This window comes from Molossus molossus, unplaced genomic scaffold (assembly GCF_014108415.1).
Source record: "Molossus molossus isolate mMolMol1 unplaced genomic scaffold, mMolMol1.p scaffold_m16_p_1, whole genome shotgun sequence".
Taxonomy (NCBI): domain Eukaryota; kingdom Metazoa; phylum Chordata; class Mammalia; order Chiroptera; family Molossidae; genus Molossus; species Molossus molossus.
This window is the reverse complement of record NW_023425344.1, coordinates 193,705,811-193,726,021: the sequence shown is the minus strand read 5'-3', so window position 1 is coordinate 193,726,021 and position 20,211 is coordinate 193,705,811. Positions and strand designations below refer to the sequence as shown.

General features: G+C 43.0%; 1 long non-coding RNA gene across 1 annotated transcript; it reads left to right on the top strand.

Annotated features, from left to right (window-relative positions):
• Nucleotides 1-8,316: 8,316 nt before the first annotated feature.
• On the top strand, nucleotides 8,317-14,676 carry LOC118630865. The gene is made up of 4 exons (XR_004959696.1): nucleotides 8,317-8,442; nucleotides 11,247-11,393; nucleotides 13,283-13,386; nucleotides 14,571-14,676. It is a non-coding gene; the product is annotated as an uncharacterized LOC118630865 (long non-coding RNA).
• Nucleotides 14,677-20,211: the final 5,535 nt, after the last annotated feature.

Here is a 20,211-nt window from a genome sequence, read left to right as displayed (position 1 = left end):
AATATGTTGTTATTGATTTGAGAGAGAGAGATGGAAACACCGATGAGAGAAGAATCACTGATCAGATGCCTCCTGCACACCCGCTGCTGGGGATCAAGCCCGCAACCCAGGCATGTGCCCTGATCAGGAAACAAACAGGTGACCTCTTGGTGCATGGGACAATGCTCAACCACTGAACCACACTGGCCGGATTAACAGGCCATTATTGACATTCTTAGGTATCAAGGGTCCGTGTTCCAGTGCCAAGTCATCAGCTCTGCAAATGGCAAACTGCCACTGAGTGGTAGCAGTGATATATGATGGTGGCAGCAACAGTATCAGAAACTTCCTGGTCTAGCTTCCTGATCTCCAGTGATTCCAGGTATACACTCATTCCCCTGATGGTCAACTGGACCATGTTGTTCTGAGAGTCATTTTTAGAGACACAGTCTAAAACGTGTTCTTCCATTTATATAAAAGAGCCCAATTCCCTGCATTATGTCTTTTTCTGCTTAAAATACCTAGAAAAAGAATTTCCTACTTTCAACTGTGACTCATAACATGCTTGGAGGCTAGGAGTCAAGAACACCTAAGATCTAGACTCGGTTCTGTCATTCTCTGCCCCTTTCTGCACTTTCTTGAGAATAATGACCCATCCCTGGCCGGTTTGGCTCAGCGGTTAGAGCATCCGCCTGCGATCCGGAGAGACCTGGGTTCAGTTCCCGCTAAGGGCACGTACCTCTGTTGCAGTTTGTCCCCGGCCCTGGTTGGTTGTGCGGGTGGCAGCCACTCGATGTGTCCCTTTCACGTTGATGTTTCTCTCTCTCTCTCTCTCTCTTTTTCTCTCTCTCTCTCCCTCCCACTCTATCTGAACAAAAATTAAAAAAAAAAAAAAGAATAATGACCCATGTCCTGGTTACTTCCCAGAATCTTGTGAAGGAACACGAGATACAACAATAGTTTGTAAAACCTAAGGATTGTTATAAATGCCTACCTAAAAGGACAAACATTTGCCCTGGCTGGTTTGGCTCAGAGGTTAGAGCATCGGCCTGCAGTCCAGAGAGACCCGGGTTCGGTTCCCGCTAAGGGCACATACCTCGGTTGCAGTTTGTCCCCGGCCCTGGTTGGTCGTGCGGGAGGCAGCCACTCGATGTGTCCCTTCACGTCGATGTTTCTCTCTCCCTCCCTCTCTCTGCCTCCCACTCTATCTGAACAAAAAATGGAAAAATGTCCTTGGGTGAGGATAAAAAAAAAATTGATAAATAAATAAAAGGACAAACATTTATGTAGTAGTGGGAAAAGTTCTTATTCTTTTCAGCACTTGAATGTGGGGTTTTACTTGAAGCCACACACATCTGTCAGGAGAGAAAGTTAGAATGTATATTAGGCAAAGGGCTGAACTTTTAAGTTTGGATTATGTGGCCATAACAAGAAGTAAGTATTAATAAAATTTAATTTAGGCCAAACTGTTGTCATTTGAGCATGTTTGTTAAACTGATACTTACAAAGATTATCTACGCCACGAGACCTTTGGATTGCACGTTTGAAGTACACACAGTTTAAATTTACTACACAAATTCATCCTTAGTCGATATGATCTTTACTTAATCTTTCACAATCTTACCTCACCCTGGTGACAGTTTTGAAATAGCTTTTTCAAAAATTACTGGTGATTTTATCATTGTTAAATGCAGTAACACTTCCTTTGGGTTCCCTACCTTTGTATTCTGATTCACTTCCTACCTCAGACCCCTCGTTCTTGGTCTCTCTCAGGGACTAGATCCCTCTGCCCATTGTGTAAATATAGAAATTCTTTGACATTCTACCACTGGCTTTTCTCTTTTCTTTCTCTCCCCAGTTATTTTCAAACACTCCTACAGCTCTAACTGACGGCTTCCAAATCTAAATTCTCAGGTTTGACCTCTCTCTTTCAGACTCAAAATTTAAGTGTCCAGAAGTGAAATTCATTCTCTCTTCCCCCAACCTCCTTCTCTTCCTATTATCTGTTAACATTATTGTCATTGCAGTCACCCATGTGCCCTTTTCTTCATCCTCTCCTCAACATCAAGTTAGTTTCCAATCATATACCTTTGTGGTACATGTCTCTTTATTTTTTTTCTTTTCCCTTCTATCCTGCCCTGGGATATTGATTTATTGCTCACTTGAAATACTGAATTATCTCTTACATCATATCCAGGCATGAACTTAATTAGAAACATGCAAAACTTAGGTAAGAAAAACTTTTAAGACACTTTTACTGAAAGACGCAAGGTAGACCAGAGCTATGGAATGAGAAACCATGTTCTTAGATGGGAAGAGATAACATCATAAAGATTGCAATTCTCCTTAAGCTAATTGATAAACTTAACATGACCCCAACACAAATGTCAATAACTTTTTCTAGAGCTATACAAGTTTAATATGCATTTAAATTGAGAACATAAACTATTATTACCACCACCACCCTCACATACACACAAATCTGGAAAAAAAGTTTTAAGTGTGTAACCCTACAAGGTATTAAACATACTGTAAAGTCACATGTCAAAATCCCTATAAGTCATAGAAGAAATGACAAAATCAGAAGAGCCCACATACAAAGGGGTAAAAATGGAAAAAAAGGAGAAAGCCAATAAACCAATAGAAAAATGGGCAAAAGACATAAACAGACAATTCACAGATAAAGAAATGATCCTTAAACATTTAAAAATGCTCAATCTGACTCATAATAAGGGAAATACGAATTAAAACTATACCAAGTTACTACTTCTCACCTATCAGGTTGACAAAAACTCTAAGTTATTTTCGTTTGTTTGAGTTTTCAGTCCTCATTTGAGGATATTTTCCCACTGATTTTTAGAGTGGAAGAGAGGGAGGGGGAGAGAGAGCGAGAGAGCGAGAGAAACATCAATGTGAGAAAGACGCATTAATCTGGGGGCTGGGGATCAAACCTGCAACCCAGGTACGTGCCCTTGACTGGGAGTCCAACCAGTGCCCCTTTGGTCCACAGGCCACTGCTCTAGCCGCTGAGCCAAACCAGCCAGGGCAAAACTCTTAAGTTTGCCAGAGTCCTCTGTTGGAAACATTGTGAGGGCACAGTCATTCAGTGTTGTTTCCTCACACATTTCCTCAAGAATCTTCTAGAGAACAAACTTCAGATGTCCAAATGACTAGAGAGATGTTGCCCCAAAGACTGGTGGTGAGCACTAAATTACCTGTTTACTTACAAAACCAGGACTAAACAAATATATAAATAAATAAAACCAGGACTACATGAGGGTTGAAGAGGAGAGCATATGTATCAGATATATGCTCTGAAAATGTAGATAAAATACAACTATAGGAAATGGAGAGAGTATATGCCTACAATTTTTAAATTTTTATTTTATATATTTTTTGCATATTATATGCAAACAACTTTTAAACTTTTTCAATAATGGTGGTGGTAGAATGGGTGATTTTGCTGAGACTGTTGTGTGTATAATGCAAGACAATGCAAATGGTAACTGTGTGATACTCTAATTCTACAGTTCTTTGGTTCCTACTTTTACTATGTCAGCTGTACCCCTGGATAACCAAATAATACCTTGCGGTTCTATATAGAAGTATTTTAACTAATAAATGAGGAAGGAATGATAAAATTGGAATATCATCATTTTTCAACCCATAATGAATTGAATTGATCCAGACAATAGGTATTGATAGCTACCAACATGATAAAAAGAGGCAAACAGGCATGATGTAGTCTTATGATGAACACAAATCACAATGAAGTAGTCTGGTCTCCAAAAAATTATACTGAAATCTAATTGAGTCCCTCTATACAATTACCAATTTACAGCAAGTACATAGATCATGAAATAGTGTGTCATGGGGATGCAATCAGTAAAATCCAGAGGCTGGGAAACTCTGTAGATCAAACAGTCAAGTGTTTTAACAAATACGTTTAAGGGGGGTGGGGGGTGGGCAGTGAAACAGGAACCTGTAGAGTAAAAGAGACTTTTAAAAAACAGTCATATTAAAAGTTCATATTGCCCTGGCCAGTTTGGCTCAGCGGTTAGAGCGTCGGCCTGCGGTCCGGAGAGACCCGGGTTCGGTTCCCGCTAAGGGCATGCACCTCGGTTGCAGTTTGTCCCCGGCCCTGGTTGGTCGTGCGGGTGGCAGCCACTCGATGTGTCCCTTCACGTCGATGTTTCTCTCTCTCTCTCCCTCCCACTCTATCTGTACAAAAAATGGAAAAATATCCTCGGGTGAGGAAAAAAATAAAATAAAATAAAATAAAAAATAAAAAATAGTCATATTAAAAGTTCATATTGCCCTGGCCAGTTTGGCTCAGCAGTTAGAGCGTCGGCCCATAGACCAGAGAGTCCTGGGTTCGGTTCCTGCTAAGGGCACGTACCTCTGTTGCAGTTCATCCCTAGCCCCTATTGGGGTCGTGTTGGTGCAAACCAGTTGATGTGTCTCTCTCACATCAATGTTTCTCTCTCTCTCTTTCTCCCTCTCTTCCTCCTGCTCTATTGAAGATAAATGCCACACACACACACACACACACACACACACAAATGTCCTCGGGTGAGGATAAAAAAAAAGTTCATATTAAAATTAAAAGATATAAATAAAGAAACTCATGTATAATGTTTAGGGATGCACACTGGGTCATAAAATACAAAGAAAAGCAAGTAAATGATCACTGTAGAAATCACAGTAACTGGGCAGGCGGAAGGCTTCTTGGGTGGCTGCCACGGTTCTAATTCCTCACCTGGGTGGTGGTTACAAAGGTGTTTGCTTACAATAATTTATTAAGGTATTAATTTAATATATTTTATATTTATTTATATTTTATTTATATTTTACATCTTATATTTTTCAGTTTTAAAAGATTTTTAAGTAATATCTTGAAGATGAACAATTATAAGAAAATTTGTCTTTCCTAGATCAACTATATTTAGGATCACCAAACAGCCATACTTGACACAGAACATCTTTCTTTAGTGAAAAAGTTTAGGTAATAAGTGTGAAAGAGGAATAAAATTACAAAATCAATACTTTTTTTAATCCTCACTGAGGATATTTTTTCCCCATTTATCTTTAGTGAGAGTGGGAGGGAGAGGGAGGGAGAGAGAGAAATCTCGATGTGAAAGAGACACATCGATTGGTTGCCTCCCACACAATTCCGATCAGGGCTGGGGATGAACTGCAGCTGAGGGACGTGCCCTTGACCGGAATCAAACCCGCGACTCAGTGGTCTGTGGGCCCATGCTCTAAACGCTGAGCCAAACTGGCCAGGGCTACAAAACCAATACTTTACAATCCCTAGTGATCAGGCAAAGATCATCAATGGATGAAATCGATAGGCAGTAGATAGTTAAGAAATTTTATAGTGGAAGAATCAGGTCATTGCCACCTTAACCCACTGAGCTCCTCTTAGCATTACTATTAATAAATGTGAGACAAGCAGACATTGGGTAATTTCCATGTACAAGAAATACAGGAGATAGAGAAACAAGTTAAATAACACTACAAGGACACAGCCAGACCAGTCGGAACTGGGAACATTCTCAGGACAATTGACATGATTTTCTCAACAAGCCAATGACATAAAGAAAAAAGAAGCGGCAATCACTTGATGTGTCCCTTTCACATCGATGTTTCCCTCTCTCTCTTCCTCTCTCTCCCTTCCACTCTGTCTGAACAAAAAAAAAAATGGAAAAATGTCCTCGGGTGAGGATAAAAAAAAAAGGAAAAGAAAAAAGAAGTGTGGTAAGGAGGGCTGCTATAGGTTAAAATAGACTTAAGAGCTATAAAAGCCACATGCCATGTGTGGGCCTTGTTTAGAACATGATTCAAACAAATCAGCAGGAAAAGATGTTTTTGAGATAATTGGGGAAAAGTGAATACGGACAGGGTATTAGTCAATCACAAGGAATCATTAGGTATGATAACGGCATTTTGCTTGTTAGAAAATGCCCATACTTTTTAGAGATGCACACTAAAATATGTAGAAGTGAAAACACAGGATGTCCGGGATTTACTTTAAAATACTTTGGTGAGAGACAGAGGAAGAATGATAAAATCTCGGTAATTGTTTAGTCTGAGTATGGGTTTATAGAGATTTTTTTAAACTTCTGTATATGTTTGAACGTAACATTATTTAAAATGTTTTCTGTGATCCCCTGTTCTATTAAATAAGATACTTAAAATATATTACTTAAACTCCAAGCTTCTTTGGATGGTATTCATGGCATTGCACAATCAGCTTCAAGTCGCATGAGTTGAAAAATAAACGGGGATAGTTTCCCTAAAGGAAAAATCAGGAGGCTGTTTCCAAGAGAAGGGGAATCAAAGACATGCAAAAACCAAGAAAACAAACAAACAAAAAAGCCGTAACAGATGTCCACTATTGTTCCCACACAACTTTTTGAGCTTCGTTTTACAAAATGTATCAAGACAAACAGAATCACTTGCTATTTTCTGAGCAGAGCACACACTCCCACACCTCTGAGTCTTGCTCAGGTGTCCCCCACCCCTCTCTCTTTCTAATGAATCACACTCTCCTTCAAAATCCACCTCACCGCTATCTGGGGGGGAAGCCTTTGCCACCCCTGTCTATAAAATAAGAAGATTCCAGTGGCCTCTGTGACAGTATCTTCCTGCCCTGTATGACAACCATGTATGTGTCTAAATCCCCACTAAATTGGAAGCTCCTTAAACACCCTACCCTCTCACTATGCCTCAAAGCACAGAGCTCGGTGACTTGCCCACAGCAGGGGCACTATCCTAGTTTGCTGAATTGAATTGCCACTCATGCTTTCGAATAGAGTGTCTTAAGAAGGCACAAAGTATTAAGCTAAGAAATTGTCATCCTTCATAATAGCAAATAAATAGAACATTTTATTATCTAATATCTCTTGCCTATTAAAAGACGTTGGATTAAATCTTAGATCCAAATTGTCAATAGCCAAGGTGCCTGCTTTGAGATCTGCAGGGGAGACTGAGATGTGTTTGCATTTTGAAGTATGTTCATTTCTTTGCCAACCACAGCAGATGGCCCCCTTACTGCTTGTAACAGAAATTAAACTGATTTGACAATAGCCTTATGGTCTTTCTGGTAGGATGCCAAATATTTGCATTAAATAAGTCTTTGATTAAGCTACTATTTTATTGTGGGAATCTGTAAATGGGAACATTCTCAGATCCAACTGAATTCCAATAAAAATATTTTTGTATTTTAATTTGGTAACTGAAGTCTACTGTGGTCTTTGCAAAATTATGCTATATTAATATATATATTTTTTTTAATTTTAAAAGTGTTTTTTTTCCATTGATTTTTAGAGAGAGTGGGAGGGAGGGAGAGAAAGAGAGAGAGAGAGAAACATCGATGTGAGAAATACATATTGATTGGTTGCCTCTGCATGCGGGGATGGAGCCTGCAACCCAAGTAGGTGCCTTTGACCAGGAATTGAACCCACAACCCTTCAGTGTGCAGGCTGACACTCTAACCACTGTGCCACACTGTCCAGGACTAAAAATAGTCTTTTATAAAGAAAGTCTAGAGATAGGTGTGTGTTTGCATTTGCAAATCAGAAGTGCTTCTCTTTCTTGTCTGGGTGAGGTGGTCTATGTAGGGAAGGTAGGCTTCACCTATAGGAAGGGAAGGAGCAGAAGGCTAACATTTATTGAGCACTGTGGTGGATACCATCATTTAACTTATTCCAAAAAGCTGAGGTCAGTCAGGGGCTTTGAACATAATCACAAAGTGAAGACAAATCCCTCCTACTTCTCAGAGGTCTGCTGCCCACCCTCAGGAAGCCCCCGTTCTCTGGAGGCCCACAGTATAACCCCTCCTAAGTTCGCCCCTCTCCAGCGGTCTCCAAGTTTTTATCTCATCACTTATTTACTGGTTCTTGGGTATTTAGAACTGATATCTTAGAGCAGTTAGATCTCCCTCCCTCCTTGTTCAGATGGAAAATCAGGGTTCAGAAGGTGAGGCAAGTAATGAGTCAAGACCAGCTCCCATGCTGCCTGGCCAGCCCGGCGCTCTCTCCACTACCAATGCAGGACCTCCCTGAGGAGCTGCAGCTAGCTGCCTGGGGAGGTGAGATTAGAGGAAGCAAACCATGCTTGTAGCTTCCTGTGAAGTGCTATGCTTCTCTTACTGCGGGGTTCTTCCCATCCACACCTCCATTTCTGCCCTGGCCTTCCTCCAACCACCTTTGTAACTGGGCAGCATTGCATGAAGTGTGTGTCTGTGAGCTGTGGGTGAGGACAAATCCCAGTGCAGAGACTTCCATGAAAACAAATTCACATTTGGTTCCTTTTCTCTATTCCAGAGGCAGAGATGCCCAAGCAACATGGTCTTCCTGCAGAGGCTGGTTACAAACCAGGGCTTTCAGGAGTAGAAGAGCCACGTCCTGGGCTTCTGCCCACACAGCTACATCATCAGTTCCATGGCTCATTTCACAGGTAGGCTTTGTCACTGGAGGCTTTGGCTCCATGGTCCTGATTCCTTAAATGAGTGCTCAGGACATGGCAGCCTTCAACCTTGTAACGGTGTTCTTCTGATTCTGGCTGGGAAATGTCAGATAATGCACTAAGGCTGGATTTGTGCCCGAGCCCTTTAAGTCTTCAGGCCATTTGAAATCAGGGACGAAGCCATATATATTTTTTTCTATTCTCCCAAATTAACACTCATATGAAAGATATATAATAATTAAAAGTCCCTTATTAATTGAATTCTGCCAAGAGATGAGCAACTCCCCGCCTGATATTGGAGCCAGGCAAAGCGGCTGTCAGCTTGAGGGTGGCATCTGTTGGCACCAACGCCTGCTCTCCCTGGCTTCTTGATCCAGGCAGAAAACACAGAAATTTGTTGCATCAGATACCTGCCTTGAGCTCCAGATCAAGGCAAAACGCCAGTGCTTACATGAGCTGCTGCCTTGAGCTATCATTAGCAGACAGGGGAGTCAACAGGAGGTAGGAGAGCATGCTTCAGAACTGAAGGGAAATCAATGGGGGAATGATTCGCTCCACAGAAATCTGTTCTGCATGCAAAATTCCAGGAAGATCTTAAAATGAGGTCCATTACAGGTTACATGCAACATCTAGATAAGCCTCAGGTCATCTAGCCAATGACGTTTCTAGATAATCTTTTTAAAATTTTTGTATTACTCACCCAAGGATACTTTTCTATTTATTATCAGGGAGAGTGGGAGGGAGGGAGGGTGAGAGACAGAGAGAAACATCAATGTGATAGAGCCATATCAACTGGTTGCCTCCCGCATGACCCTACCAGGGTGGGGGATGAACCGCAACAGAGGTACATGCCCTTGGCCGGATTCAATCCCATGACTCATTGGTCCGCGGGCCGACACTCTAACCACTGAGCCAAACTAGCCAGGGCTCTAGATAATCTTTAAAAATGCTTTTCTTCCATCATATATGCATAGAATTCTCTTTCCAAAAGAAGTAGGAAAAATGGGAATATTAATAAATTAGTTTATAATTGTGAAAATCTTTCACAATCTTTCTAATGCTTTTCAATCCCTTATTAATCTACATGTAACTTTAAAACTTTTTTTTTTTTTTTTATCCTCACCCGAGGACATTTTTCAATATTTTTGTTCAGATAGAGGGAGAGGGAGAGAGAGAGAAACATCGACGTGAAAGCAACACATCGAGTGGTTGCCACCCACACGACCCAACCAGGGCTGGGGACAAACTGCAACCGAGGTACGTGCCCTTAGCGGGAACCGAACCCGGGTCTCTCCGGACCGCAGGCCGACGCTCCAACCGCTGAGCCAAACCGGCGAGGGCTAAAACTTTTTTATTATAGAAATTTCGAACAAATTATAAGTTAAGAGAACAGTATAATGAAGTCTCATGTACCCTTAGCCCAGCTTAAATAAGTATCAAGTCACAGTCGATCTCATTGCATCTGTGCCCCGACATTTCCCCATGTCCTCCAGATTATTTTGAAGTAAATCTCAGATATATCATTTATTTTCAATATCTCAATGGGCTATAACCAATGTGAAGTCCAGTTCTCCAAAAAGACTGTTTTGGATCACTCTTGGTTTTAGTAGTCAACAGTTGCTTAAAATTTTGATATAGTTTTTGTAAAAATAAACACATTTATTATAAATTTCTTTACACTAAGATTTAAGCACTTTATTTGTCCATTCACTTGTTCATTCATCATACGTTCAGAAAAAATTTGTTAAGTACTTACTGTGTATTTGGCCTGTTTGGAGTGCTGGGAACAGAGCTGTGGCAGAGTAGAAAATATCCCCTCCGCTTATATGTTGGTAGAAAAAGAAAATAAGCAAGTTTGAAAATTCATAAACAAGATAATTTCAGATTGCAAAAAATAAAGGAACATGGTCATGTGATCATAAAGGGGGAAGGTGACATTTCAGTTGATGCTGGAAGGAAATAAAAGAAACAGCAGTTTTGAGACTGGAGATAGAGTAATCCAGATACAAAACCAAGACTAGGGCAAGGAAGAGATGCCTGTGCAAGTCAGGTGGTGCATGTTCAGCATGGTGAATCCGGGAGAAAACGGCAGGACACAAAGTTGGACAATGCGGTAGACGGTGACCCTCCCCCCCACCCCAGACACACACATACACACTTCCCAGTGTTCATGCCCTTGGTGTCTCCTCCCACAGTGACGCTGGACTTTCTCATGTGACTTGCTTTGGCCAATGGGACGTTAGCAAGCATGATGGATGGAGACTTGCACGCTGGTGTTTGTCCTCTTGGCATGTGTCTCGGGAAGCTAGGAACACTGACTTAGGCTGGACCACTGTGATGAGAGGCCACGTGGACGCAGTCTGGAGGATGCGTGCACCTTGGACAGTTCAGCCCCAGTGAGCTCCCAGAGGAATGTAGCCACATTACTGCTGTCAACCCACACAATTATGAGAAATTATAAACCATTGTGTAAATTTAGCCCCTGCATTTTGGGATGGTTTATTACATAGCAACAGATCATTGAAACAGAACGTAGTACCTGTGGTGTGGTACTGTCACAGAAGGTGGTTTTGAGACTGAGCCGGGGGAAGGCTGGAGGGGTGGTAAAAGCAGGGAGGAAATTGTGACTGGAGGCTGGGAGGGTGGTCATCTGTGTTTTTAAGTAATAGAACAATTAGTGAAGCTAATGAGTATAGTAATGTAGAAGTTAGAAAATGTGGATCTTGCCAAAGTAATGTTCCAAGTAGAATACTAAAGAGGCTAACTTGCTTTTCTTTTTTTTTTTTTTTTTTTAGCTACCTGAGATAAAATACGGAAAGGAAAGAACTAAAGGAGTTCAGTTTTCAAGCAGCATTTAGAAAAAATACCTGCAACCTCAGGCTTGCTGTAATGGAAAATAAAACTCTCTTTTCCAGACCCTCCTGCCCCAAAGGGTTTTCAAAGTAAGAACTGGCATGAGGATGCTACCAGCAAACTGTGACCTTAGACAAGGTCAAGTTAAGATTGTGGCTGTAAGACCTGTTTTTAAACTTTACAGCTCAAAGAAAAGAGGGCCTGTCTCCAAGAGATGTGTGGATGACTTTTGTCTAATAAAGTAAATTATAATAATATACTCACAACGTTTTTAAAGGAATAGTACATGCTCAGACTAAAGGAACAAAGACAATTCAAAATCAAAAGAGAGCTCTGGGCCCCCAACTTTCTATAAGCAAGAAGCAGATTGAGAAATTACTCAGCTGCAAACATGAACCATTTTTCCTGGAAAAGGAAACGGTGTCCGAGGAGGATACAGCCAACAGCTGGATTAAGGAACCATGTCCACGGAGCAGAAACAGACCCTAACGGACTAACAGTCCCGCCTCTGCATCAGGGGAAACTGGCACCATGTGGTGGCTGGGTTTCAGACTGGCTAAGGGCCTGTGCCTGCTATGTGCTTTCAATGTCCTCCCCCCCGGGAACAGGAGTGTCTATTGCTGTTATCTCGCTCTGTTGTGTGTGGTGGGGGGGGTAGTATTATAGCAGATAACTTGAATTTTTAGATCGCAGGCTTCCAGGTTGAGAAAAGCTATACCCAAGCCACCTCATTCACATCCAGACCTGATCCAGGTGGTGACATTCCGAACACCGAGCTGCTGCCCTTTTGGATGAGACTTTTGGATGAGACTTGGCACACCTCTTGAGAAGGGAAAAATATGTTGCGTGTGGGAGAAATGCCAGTAAGTTTTGGACTGAGGAGAGACTGTGTTAGATTAAAGATGGCCACAGATTCTTTTCTGTTCTTCGCATGGAGACATGGGGTCTACTTCCCTCCCTTTGAATCTGGATTGGCTTTGTGACTCGTTTTGAGCAACAAAATGCAGCAGCGGTGACACTGTGCCGGGTCTTTCAAGTCGGGGCAGCTTCTACTTGGCCCTCTCGGAGCCCCCGGCTACGTGGAAGAGGTTCGGCTGCTCAGATGGGGAGCTGAAGGGTGCCCGGCTAAAGAAAAACGTCTCTACTCGCAGCACTTCTGACACCAAACAATTCTCCAACTCTCTGTGGACCTGTGTACACCGTTGGGTCCCACAATTTAATTCAGTTCTGACACTGTTTACCCAGACTTAGCACCCACAGGTGAAGGGCTCAATCCCACAAGAGTGTCCCCACCTTCACATGTCAGGCACACACAGCGGGTTCCCAGGTTACCCACACTGCTGTCCAGCTTGGCTGCAAATCGGGAGTCCATGACTCCCTCCTCAGGTTTGATAGTGCTGTAATGGCTCACAGAACTCAGGAGAAGATTTCACTTACCGCTACTGGCTTACTGTAAAGGCTGTCATAAAGGATACAGGAGTAGCCAAAGGAAGGGGTTCATAGGGTGAGGTTTGGAAGAGTCCTGAGCACAGGAGCTTCTGTACCCTGAAGTTGGGGTGTGAACCCTCCTGGCACATGGATGTATTGTTCACCAATATAGAAGCTCTCTGAACCCCGTAGTTTAGTCATTTTGTGAGAGTTCCATAATGTAGGCATGATTAATGAAATCATTGGCCATCGGTGATTATCTCAATCTCTAGCCCCTCTCTCCTCCTGGAGATTAGGGGTGGGGTTTAAAGTTCCAGTCGAATCACGTGGTTGGTTCCTTTGGTGACCAGCCCCTTTCTTAACAGATCTGGGGGCTTTTGGAGCCCCCGTCATCATGCTACCATAAACTCAGGTATGGTCGAAAGGGGCTTATTATAATTAACAAAAGATACTCTTCTCAGTCCATCACTCAGGAATTACAAGAGTTTTGGGAGCTCTGTGACAAGCACTAGGAAGAAAGATCAAATATGTGTGTCTTATTTTATCACAGTGCCGGACTGGCCAAGCCCTAGACGTCCCAGCCGTCACCATGAAACACCAGACTTGTGGGAGGACCTCTCTTGAATTCCCAGCCACAGGCAAAGAACTGTCCTGGTAAGTCCAGCAAACCCAAATTTCAGAACAGTTAGTAAATACATGCGGTTGCTTTAAACTGCTAAGTTTTTCCATAGCTATTACAAAGCAATAGATGAATGCAACAGAAATACTGTGATGGACCAAAGATGGCTTCAAGTTTCCTTGGGGTTCTTCTATCAAAAGGCAGAGGTTTTGCCTGGGCTCCATCATAGGGCTGCATTCAGCAGAGGGCTAGCTGGGCCTCCCAAGGCTGCCAGTGGGCACTCGCTGCAGCTGGGGCATCTTGGTCCTCCTCCATGTGTCCCCTTTCCTTCAGGAGGCCAGACCAGTTCCCTTAGGTGGTGGTCTCAGGGCAGCGTTCCCAGGAGGAAAAGGCTGGTGCCTCATGGCTCCTTGAAGCTGAGTCTCTAGAACCTGTATAGTGTCACTTCTGCCACAAGGTACTGGTCAAAGCAAGTCAAACTGTCAGCCTCGATTCAGGAGATGGGGACCTAGCAGAGACCCGAGTAGTTGAGCCAATCTGAGGACATGCTCAGAAGCAAGATCTCAAGAGACTGAGAAAATGCTCTAGAGAATAGCATTAGCAGTTTAAAAAAATGTTTTTAGAATCAAAGAGAATTTAAGGAAGGTTACACGAAATCTAGTGGTGGTAGATTATAGAGGCGGACTAAGCAAAGAGGGGGAATCTCTGGGACTGAATAAAAAGTAACATGGAGAGATACATACTTCTTTTACACCGGCGAGTGCAAGACACTGAACACTTCCCTCAAGTAGAAATGGTACGTGGGCAGCAAGGTAACAACGAGCAGTTTCTGGTTCTGTGCTCTGGTGCCAGCGGTTGTGCATCCGAGGAATCTGGAAAATGAAATTGTTCAGACATGTGAAAGGTATGTTGTCCTAAAGCATAAGAATAATGGATAGAGCTCACGTAAGTCAAGATTGACCTTTACTAAGGGAGCTGGAGGCCTGGGACATGCCTACCCGCCGTGACCTGTGCAGGTGGGAATTTAGGATCACACCGTCCTGTGTGGTGACTTTTCATCCCTGAGCTTGTCGGGCCTGCCACGCAGCCCCTTTTATGTTCACCCTGACTTTATTTTTTATTTAGCTTTAGAAAGCTAGTTTTCAAAGAAAGATGCCAAATGCTAAAGTAGGGTCTCCAAACTGTTTTACGAGTCACCAGACATTTCTACTCTCTTGAGGTCATCCACGAGGATGCCATTGCTGGTGAGAGCTGTTCTCCCCTGAGACCCGTTAAGCCTGGGGAAGGAGAGTGCGGAGGGCGTGGAGTGTGACAGCAGCGACAGCTTAGTCAGGTAAGACCTCGAGATCCTTGGGTAGGTCCCGATCCGCTCAGAATCCTGCTCTGAAAATGTCTGTAATAACCTGCATTTCCGAGTGTTAACCTAAACTTTTCTGGGCTTGTCCTTGAGTGATTAATAGTGACGAGAGTACTGGGAACCAGATCTCGTAGAGAATCATGTAGTTCACAAATTCCACAAATATGAGTTGGCTCAATGAAGAGTCAGAGAATATCTGCATTTATTCCAAGATATTTATGCCATGGGTCAGAAAGCAATAACAACACTTGTCTGAGCTTGATAAAGGAAGCTTGCCCATGTAAAGGAATCTATATGATTGTATTATCTTTTTCATCTAGAGAAATTTCTTAGACAAAGTGTTTTGATAAAAAATGCTATAAGAGCCCTGGCCAGTTTGGCTCAGTGGTTAGAGCGTCAGCCTGCGGTCCGGAGAGACCCGGGTTCGGTTCCCACTAAGGGCACGTACCTCGGATACAGTTTGTCCCCGGCCCTGGTTGGTTGTGCGGGTGGCAGCCACTTGATGTGTCCCTTTCACATCGATGTTTCTCTCTCTCTCTCTCTGTTCCTCTCTCTCTCTCTTTTCCTCTCTCTCTCTTCCACTCTGTCTAAACAAAAAATGTCCTCGGGTGAGTATTAAAAAAAAAAATGCTATAAGAGAAGCTTCTGGTCAACATGGCAGCGAAGATAAATGCAGTGCCTGAATCCTCCCACAACCACATTAAAATCACAGCTAAACTACAGATCAACCATCATTCAGAATCGCCTGAAAACTAACTAAATGGAAGTCCTACAACTAAGGATATAGAGAAGAAGCCACATTGAGACTGGTAGGAGGGGCAGAGACTCGGAAAGTGCTAGACCCACACTCACATGGGGTGGATAAAATTGGGAGGGATATCTCAGCTGCAGAGGTACCCACTGAGGCGTGAGGAGTCCCAGCCCCACACCAGGTCCCCCAGCCCAGGCTTCCAATGCCAGGAAGAACAATCCCCATAACTTCTAGCTGTAAAAATCAGTGGGACCCTGGCTGGTGTGCTCAGTGGTTAGAGCATTGGCCCATGCATTGAAGTGCGTTGGGTTTGATTTCTAGTCAAGGGCATATGCCTGGCTTGCAGGTTTGATCCCTGGCCCCAGTCGGGGAGTCTGTGGGAGGCAACCAATAAATGTCTCTCTCACATTGATCTCTCTCTCTCTCTCTTTCTCTCTGTCTTTCCCCATCCCTGTCTCCCTCCCTCTGCCTCTAAAAATCAATGGAAAAAATATCCTTGGGTAAAGATTAACAACAACAACAAGAAACAAACAAACAAACAAAAACACAGCGGGGATTGAGCTGAGGGAGACAGAGAGCTTCTGGATGTTCCTCTTAAAGGGCCCACACATGGACTTACTTGAACTCACTAGCTCTGTGCTCCAGCCTGGGTAAGCAGCTCTAAAGGCACCAGGGACATTGGGGAGGAGCTGGATTGTCTGGCATCAGGGCAAGAGCTGGAGGGGCAGCTTTCTCTCAGACAGAAGAGCTGGTAGAGGACATTGTTCCTTTGATGAACCCTCCCCACACAGAGCCGGCAGGCGGGTACCATATCTGAGTCTCCATCATCCTGGCTCACACTGTTCCCCCCATGGTGGCAATTTCCTGAGACCCTGCCCTAACAATTTGTGGGCCCACTCGAGTTGTTTCCAGTGGCTTTTCCATATGAATGGCTCATGCTTCAGACTTTCCTAAAATCTCTCAAACAATCAGCATCTATCCTCAGCATGCCCTCTACCTGTAAGTGGCCCTAGGCTGGGCACTAGGGCCAGCCTCTCTCTCTTGAGCATCTCCAAGCCCAGCACAAGTAGCAGCCATCTGCAGATCACTTTGTAGCCCTGGGCAGAACACAGGAGGTTGCTAACCTTGGCCTGTACCTCCTAGGAGGCCCCACAGGTAATGCATCTAGTGGAGAGCTTTAGACCACATCGAAGCACCACCCAACCACCTTCACAAGTGACACACTCAAGGGGCGGACTCAGAGAACACCAGAGACCCTAAGAAATAAGTCCTGCTCCATGGGCTAGGCCCCTGCACAGCTGATCCTCCTTGGTGGTTCCAGCCAGTCCTTGCAGCAGATCTGCCTGGGGGTAAATCCCTCCCATTGATGTGCAAACAGCAATCAAGACTCAACTGCAATAGGAGGGTGTACACAGCCCAGACAGTAGCAGAAGTATCACAGCTGGAAGGCCCAGCTCGGGTAAACAGGGAGGCTGTGCCACTAGACCCTACAGGTCACCTACTATATTAGTCCACTCTATCAAGCCCAAGAGATATAGCTGCTCTACCTAATACCTAGAAACAAACACAGGGAGGCTGCCAAAATAAGGAGACAAAGAAACAGGTCCCTAATGAAAGAACAGAACAAAACCCCAGGAAAAGAACTAAGCGAAATGGAGATAAGCAACCTAACAGATGCTGAGTTCAAAACACTGGTTATAAGGATGCTCAATGAACTTAGTGAGAACCTCAATAGCATAAAAAAGAACCAGTCATGCCTGGCCAGTGTGGGTCAGTGGATAGAGTGTTGTCCCATGACTGAGAAATCCTGATTCGATACCTGGTTGTCAGGGCACATGCCTGGGTTGCGGGCTCAATCCCCAGTAGGGGATGTGCAGGAGGCAGCCAATTGATGTTTCTTTCTCACATCAATGTTTCTCTCTCTCTCTCCCTCTCCCTCTCTGTCTCTTATACACACACACACACACACACACACACACACAATCAATAAACACATATTAAAAAGAAAAAAAAGAGAACCAGTCAGAAATGAAGAATGCACTAACTGAAATAAAGAATAATTTACAGGAAATCAACAGTAGAAAAGATAAAGCTGAAAATCAAATCAGTGATTTGGACTATCAGGAAGCAACACCCAATCAGAACAGCAAAAAGAAACAAGAGTCCAAAAAAATGAGGATAGTGTAAGGAGCCTCTGGAACAACTTCAAGTGTATCAATTCGCATCTTGGGGGTGCTGGAAGGAAGAGAGAGAGCGAGCAAGAAATTGAAAACCTGTTTGAAAAAATATTGACAGAAAACTTCCCTCACCTGGTGAAGAAAATAGACATACAAGTTCAGGAAGCACAGAGACCCAAACAAGATGAACCCAAAGAGGCCCACACCAAGACACATCAGTTAAAGACAAAGAGAGAATCTTAAAAGCAGCAAGAGAAAAGCAATTCGTTACCTACAAGAGAGTTCCTATAAAATTGTCAGCTGATTTCTCAACAGAAACTTTGCAGGCCAGAAGGGAGTGACAAGAAATATTCAGAGTGATGAAAAGCAAGGACCTATAACTAAGATTACTCTACCCAGCAAAGCTGTCATTTAGAATGAAAGGACAGATAAAGAGCTTGCCAGACAAGAAAAACCTAAAGGAGCTCATCACCACCAAACCATTACATGAAATGTTAAAGGATCTTCTTTAAGAAGAAAAAAATAAAGATGAAAAAATGGCAATAAATACACATCTATCAACAATTGAATACAAAAAAACAAAATGAATGAACAAGCAGAACAGGAACAGACTTATAGATACAGAGACCTTTTTGACAGTTGCCAGATAGGAGAGGGGTTGGGGAGTTGTGTGGAAAAGGTGAAGGGATGAATCGAAGTACAAATTGGTTGTTACAGAATGGTCATGGGGATATAAAGTACAGCATAGGGAATGTAGTCAATAATATTGTAATAACTATGTATGGTGTCAGATAGGTACGAAATTTATTGGGATGATCACTTAGTAAGTTATATAATGTTTAATCACTGGGGTGTACACCTGAAACTCATATAATCGTGTATGTCAACTGTAATTGAAAAATAAAAAATAATTTAAAACTGAAAAAAATTCCATAAGAGAGGTTTATGTCTTCTTGAGAAGTAACACAATGCATTCCTCAGAATAAATTAAAGTTGAAGCAATCTGTAGTATCATAATTGTGTTAAAGCAAAAGTTGCATGCAAATTTTTAGTTTCACCACTAGATGGGGAACTCACCAATATGAGCGAGACAAATCTCCAGCGCCTACTTTGCAAAACTTCATGCTAGGGCCTGCAAATGATCAAAAGTAAGATGCAGCCCTGACCGGTTTGGCTCAGCGGTTAGAGCATCGGCCTGCAGACCAGAGAGTCCCAGGTTCGGTTCCCGCCAAGGGCACGTACCTTGGTTGCAGTTTGTCCCTGGCCCCAGTAGGGGTCATGTGGGTGGCAACCAGTTGATGTGTCTCTCTCACATCCATGTTTCTCTCTCTCTTCCTCTCTCTCTCTCCCTCCCGCTTTGTCTGATGGTAAATGTAAAAATGTCCTCGGGTGAGGATTAAAAAGAAAAAAAGTAAAATGTAAATGATGCCCTACATGTTTCTGTAGTCTAGTGGAGATAAAACACGACCTCAAGAATCTATATTTCAAAGCAGGATATAAATGTCAAAGCACAGATAAGTTCTATGGAAAATAAAAGGAAAGAATTACTCCCCAAACTTAGGTTTTTGAGTGAAGTAGTACAGTGTTTGAGTTTTGATATTCAAGTAGAATTTCAACAAGCTGCATAAACCAACACAGAGGCAGAAAAGCATGATAATGTGTTCATGGAACACCAAATAGTACAGTTTTCTAAGCAGAGAGATAAGAGGAGGTGTAGGTTAGGACTATATTGCTTTAAATGGGAAGATGAAGAAATTATAACTAGCCCTGGTGGTTTGGCTTAACAGTTGGAGTGTCGGCCTGTGAACCAAAGAGTCACTTGTTCGATTCCAGTCAAGGGCACGTACCTCGGTTACAATTTAATCCCTGGCCCTGGTAGGGATCATGCAAGATGTGGCCAGTCAATGTGTCTGTCTCACATCGATATTTCTCTCTCTCCCCTCCCACACACACTCTGTCTGAAGATAAATGAAAAAATATTCTCAGGTGAGAATATTTAAAAGAGAGGGATTATAACTAATTCAATCGGTGATGGGGGTACCTGTGGGGAGCCTGGGTTTCTTTGAGGCTCTAATCAATGAACTATATTCCTTTGTTCAGGCAGTCAGGTGCGTTATTGAACAGGGGTCGAGAGAGAGAGAGAAATTGCCTCTTGTACATGCCCAACAGGGGATCGAACCTGAAAAACCTGGGTATGTGCCCTGACTGGGAATCGAACCCTCCACCCTTCAGTGCACAGGACCACACTTCAACCAACTAAGCCACACCGGCCAGGGGGTTCATGAAATTTTTTGAAATATATTAATGTATTTTTATGTTTGTACTTCTTTGACCACGGCTTTCCCCTGAATTTTTAGCCTGTTTGCCTTAAGAAGGATTAGGATTTTAATAGCAGGAATGCACAGACGCATTGTTTAACTCTTGAAGCCCATTTCAGAAGCAAGAGTCTTGAAAGCCAGGGGTATAATTAGGGTCTAATGAGGAAAACAGAAACCCCTTTAAGAATTTAAAACAGAGGAGACCTAACATAAGTAACTGGATACGAGAGAGTTGGGCGAGGTGAGACACCCAGAGA